Raw genomic sequence first — 6,000 nt, 5'->3', positions numbered from 1 at the left:
ACAAAAAGGATCATAATAATAATAAGACTTACGTTCGTATGTTCATTATCCTTGACTGTGTCTTTAACATATTGTGAAATGGTCAAAATCTGTGCATTTTCAACGATGTATCTACGTTAATTTCGCACGTGCAAAATCTTCAGAACTGGCTAAATACACGACCTCGCTTCGATACAGGAGAGTGGTTTTAAATTGATCGACGTGCGTGTGATCATTGCGTTTGGAAATCGCAATCTCTATACTATAAATTTAATGAATTTCGCCGTTTTCATTTTCGTTGTTTTAGCTGGCATAGTTTCTCTCTCAATTCCTCATGGTCTTATAACACAATTGGCTTGTCAATGGTATTAAGCGCCACATGTAATGTGATAGATGAGCTAATTCCGTGAAGCTTTAAACTGAATTCACACTCCATCGCTAAGCGATGAGCGATTTGTATTTGACCAATGCAACAACAAGCGCTCCTACCTCATACATCGGCTACAAACCAATTGCTTTCGCCTAGCTTTACTCGGTACATTTCCTAAAAGATTATGTAAGAACTGTACTTGAAGTAGCAGTCAATTTATCATGTAAATTCTGGCACCCATCCCAGCTAAGCACTATCACGTACTCTAGATACGTAAAGGTTTATAAATTTAAGTTTTAGATTAAAAGCTGATGTCAGATGGTAATAATGGTCATTTTCTTTTTTTTTTCTTCAAAATTTGTTGAACTGTCCAGGGGCGTAGCCAGCTTTTTTGGTCAGGGGTGGCAAAATTATAGTTGCATCATACAATACATAGAGACTGTATGTCTTCGAGCGTCCAAAAAAATTATTAGGACGATGTGCGCGCGTAGCCCACAAAAATGTGGTATTTTACACTATTATAACCGGGATATAGATGAATCAAACGGGGAATACGATGTAAAGTTGTAGAAGTAATATTTAATATCTATGTAACCATAATACGATGTTAACTCGACAGATCTCCAATCATAACTCTTTACTGCCGATCTCCAATCTTAACTAACTACTGGTTGATACAACATAATTAATATACAATTAGAATATGTGTGGGAGCAGGAGATGAACTAACTCTGATTGGCCCAAAGTTATGGTATATGAGCAGGAACACAATAGCTTCCTGTCTATAAGACAAAAGATACCAAACATGCCCTAAGAATGTGTGATGTCACTGATGCAAGGTTATGCATTGTCTTGATGTTACAGGGAAATCACTCATGTCTTGGAATCAATCAATAATGCAATTGTAGCAACATTCAATTAACCTAATCTTGATAAGGGTGTGGATACAGCATTAATAAAAGCTTTAACAATATTATAATAAATCATTGCCGTCATCAGAGTAAGTCATACACCTACTAAATTAATGACCCTTGTTATACTATTTTGGCCCATGATCAAGCTGAATTTTAGTAGAAAATGTGCCACTTGCCTCTTTTCTTTTCCTTTGCCCTTTTCTCTTTCATCTTAAATTTGTCAGAGGGCACTTTTTTCTTTCAATGTTCGCCAGGGGGCACTCTCTTCCCCCTGCCTCCCTCCGCTGGCTACGCTACTAGAACTGTCCAAATTATCTAGCCTAGAAAATGGGAGCGGGAGCGATCAATAAAATGGTATCCAGACCCAGTCAACAAGTGTAGCACAACCCCCAGAAACTTCATGTGCATGATTGTGATGCCCAGTGGTGTACTAAAATAGCACGTGAAAGACTAAGCCTGAAGTGCTTTAATTACAGTCAAATTTAAGTTTTTATACCAAATACGGAGATATCCGGTTTCATTCCGAATTTTACTGGGTCTAGATATTCCATAGCGATAGTAAAAAGTGTTTCTATTTCCCTCACACATACGTGTCGGCCTGCAATTTTCTGTAAATTTCTTGAAAACACGTCTCAACCTAAATCAGAAACTTGGAGGTTTATAACAAAAAGGTATTTTTGACCGTTGTTTGTTCCACTGTTTCTGTGCCGAATTGAACATGTTTGTGTACATGCATCTCACTCGTTGTGTAGCCCATTGAGATTTATGATTTTACTGGGCTAAGATTTTTTATAGTGATAGTAAACCGTGCTTTCGTTCGCAACAATAGCTCGTCCTGCAGTTTTCTCTGAATTTCTAGAAAATTTGTCTCAACCTAAATCAGAAAAAATTGAAATCTGGAGGAGCACAATTCAAGAAAAAGTGATATTGAGTTCTATTTTCGCCACTGTTTCTATGCCGAATTGATCAGGTTTGTATACAAAACGTATTCGCATACATCTCAGCAAAGATTTAAAGTCGGGGTTCAAGTTTACGTTGTTGACAATCAAAATTTCAAGGAATATTTGTTATCATAATTTGATTACTTTTGAACTTAATTTAGCCCCCCCCCCCCATGTCATTTACCGCACTGGTCAGCGCCAGTACAGTCACAGGAGCATGTCAGTTACGTAATCCAATTAAAACGTGCTTAACTACAGGGGATTTAAGACTTCGCAACTGGCAGACTGTACGATCTATGGAAAGTAATGTCTATATGGATTGATCGCAAGATTCGACTGAAGTATGGTACGCTATGTCGATTCCTTTCAAATATAGTGCAAACTATTAAATGAAAGGACTAATTATGTACATTCAAAATATCAAGTTAATTTTCCAATTTAATATACTGTGTGTAGAAATGGAGTGGTAAAGAAATGGTATTTTTCTTTGGAATCACCCTGTATATTTTTGGCACACCCTGTATATCCATTCGAACTTCAAACATTCGAACCATTCGACAAAATATGCTTTCTAAAAATGTATACTTTTGCATAATTTGGGTGAAAAGTTTTTGAAATATAATCAGAAATACCAAAAAAAGAGCTGATTTTTGAAATTGGGTCCCACCTCAAAAACACATAAGCACCCCATATATTTGTGTCAGAAATTGCCGTGATAGTAGGGAGAATCCACTAATTCTTCAACAGTCACGCATGGTATTTTGTTCGAGATAGGCCGAGCGACTCAGGCTAAGACACCACCTGTACGATAAAAAGATATGTTTCTTTCCCACTAGGAATGCGGCGTTGTCATTCATCAGCTGAAATGAATCACTTTTACGATCTGCGCATGCTCATTACCTTCTTTGACGTTAACAATTCGAGAGAATTCGACTTTGTGTAAGTTTTTGCTTTCAATACACAGACTTTCAACACATATATTCAACTACAAGTCCAGAATTTTACAAAATACCAAAAATACCGAAATTTATTCAAGGATTTGAGATCACAAATCATGAATTTAATATCAAAAGAATACATACACCACACCAGCGCGCATACAGGTCACACGACTTCTAAGTTCCCCCCTAATACTTTTTAAAATAAGTCGAAAAATATTTTACGAACTGTAAAATGTAAAATGACATGTATAGCCCTGTTTGTTTTACCTCTGTGGACTAATTTGTAGCGTCACACATCATTGCGTTCAGTCACAATGGTTAATTATGTAAGAAAAGAGACCGTTTTAAAAGTTGCACCCGAGCCCATAGCAGTCAGGTTTTCTGTAACTAGGGATTCAATTATGTTTCACCGTTGTTCATCACTGATTAACAACGATGTGTCTGCCTCGTCTATGTGGTTAACTTCGCGAGGGCAGCTTTAGCTTTAGCTTTAGGTGCCCTCGCGAAATAAACCACGCAGACGACGCATACGCTTCGTTGTTAATCGATGATGAACAACGGCGAAACATGATCGAATCCCTTTCAACAACGAAAACAAGCTAAAGAGCGTCTAATTCACACGATTATTTCATGAGGAATGGCCAGTTTAGTCATTGCCACTAAACACAAGAAGATCGATGCTTTCCTGTTGATAACAGCAACTACAGAATAAAAGAGCAGTATTTAGCGGCTTCCTCCAAAATAATGAAAACAACATGTAACGCACACAAGTTCCAGGTATGGCAAATTTCTGACGCGTATTGCGTATACGCGCTTCCATTAACTTGCGTTCGCGTATACGCTACTGGCAAATTGCGGATTAACAACGATTGGCGCCTGTACAAAGATATAGGAAAAGTTGTTGAACAAACACATGAATAGGCCTGGCATGATGAATTGTTTGAGTGTTGACTCCTATGGACTCAGATGCTACTTTCAATACAGTTTAAAACGGTCCCTTTTTTACATAATGAACCATTGTGACTGAACGCAATGACGTGTGACGCTATAATTTGTTCCATAGGTGTAAAACAAATAAGGCTACACATGTCTTTTTACAAGTTTGTATTTCGTCAAACATTTTTCGATTTATTTTAAAACGTGTTTAGGGGGAACTTGTGCTATGGGCTCAGGTGCAACTTTTAAAACGGCCTCTTTTTTAACATAATTAACCATTGTGACTGAACGCAATGATGTGTGACGCTATAAATTGGTCCACAGGGGTAAAACAAACAGGGCTATACATATCTTTTTACATTTTTACATTTCGTACAATATTGTTCGACTTATTTTAAAAAGTATTAGGGGGAACTTAGAAGTTGTGTTACCTGTATAGTCAAGAGGCGGTCACTAGCTTAATTCATCTCAATGCAACCCAGGATCTGTGATGCAATAGAAATAGGCCTATGAGTTTTCAATTCTCTTGGGACATTGACCCCTGGGTGAGACACTAGACTTCCAACAATAGAATTTTGACTGGATATATTGAATGACAACTCACAGCTGAATTAATTACATCGCTGAGCTATTAGCGATTGGTTTTTTGCCAATGATTGGTTTTTAACCAATCGATCGCTGAGCGATGAGTATAAATTCTGATTATCTTGTAATATCAGCAGCCGGTGGGCAATTTATAAAGACAAAATAATTATTTACCTGGTGTGGACAATGTGCATTGCTTAGCACTTGATATACTGGTCATTCCGTTTGAGTACATTTGGGCGCCTGTAAAATCGTGTCACTTCAAAAGCAAAAGTAATTAATCGCGCTACTATCGCGAGATCATAAGATTCGAGAGTGGTTTGACCCGATATTGGCAACACTTGTCGACATGGAAATTTGTAAATATAGCGCTGATAATATACGCAATATGAGCACAACTTCCTAGGAAATCTATAACTTAAGGGATTTGACTTCAAAATCGTTAGTACAATATTGATAAGTTTGTAATCAATCATTTTATACTAAAAAGTTCTGCAAAATACAGTTCGGTTGATTAAGGCTGTAATTCGTGTGAGTTACTGAAAGTGACCAAATACTAATCAGATACAAAAAGCCAGAGGGTACAAAGAGATGAAATCAATTACAGATCAGTCATAAACTGAACCGTTGTCTACATTAGCAGATGTTAATGGACATTTCATTGAACTTTGAAGAAAAGAAATACAAGTTGACTATTATTACCAAAGAAGGTTTCCATGATTCTCACAATTCATGGCAGATAAAACAGCGTATTCTAAGATACATCGCGCACGAGTAGATAATAATTGACCTGACTTCTGCATTCGGATCCCACTTGATATTAAAACCTGCACTTTAAACGCTACTTTCCTCTCCACTTGACATCTGCTGAATTAAATTGACAAAACCAAATCGTATTAGGAATTTCTAGCCTGTGTCACCGCCTGAGATACTGATGATAAATAAATGATAACTATCTTCAAACACCAGGGTAGCAAACTTGATTAATTAACAAGCGTTATCTAAAGCCTTCTTCCTTAATTGATGATTATGCTTAAAAGATACGATCCGGTGTTCTTAATAATATGAATGAATGCCATTTTGTAACCATAGTAACAGGAGCTTATTTCTTCTCGCTAATGATGTTCTCGAGACCTGCATTATGTGATTGATATTAAAAGGTAAGATATTTAGGACACTTTTCATTTTTGGGTGTTTAATACCTAATGTGTTGATGGCTCTCCAAATATCAATGAATCGTGGATTGCCAAAGCAGTTTCTTTCGTGCTTTTTCTCAATTAAGTTCAGCAAGATTCTCCCGCAACATGTTTTATGATTTTTGTTGCACTTGCAGT

Source organism: Amphiura filiformis, chromosome 6 (genome assembly GCF_039555335.1).
Source record: "Amphiura filiformis chromosome 6, Afil_fr2py, whole genome shotgun sequence".
In the NCBI taxonomy this organism is placed as follows: Eukaryota; Metazoa; Echinodermata; class Ophiuroidea; order Amphilepidida; family Amphiuridae; genus Amphiura; species Amphiura filiformis.
This window is presented reverse-complemented; position numbering follows the sequence as displayed.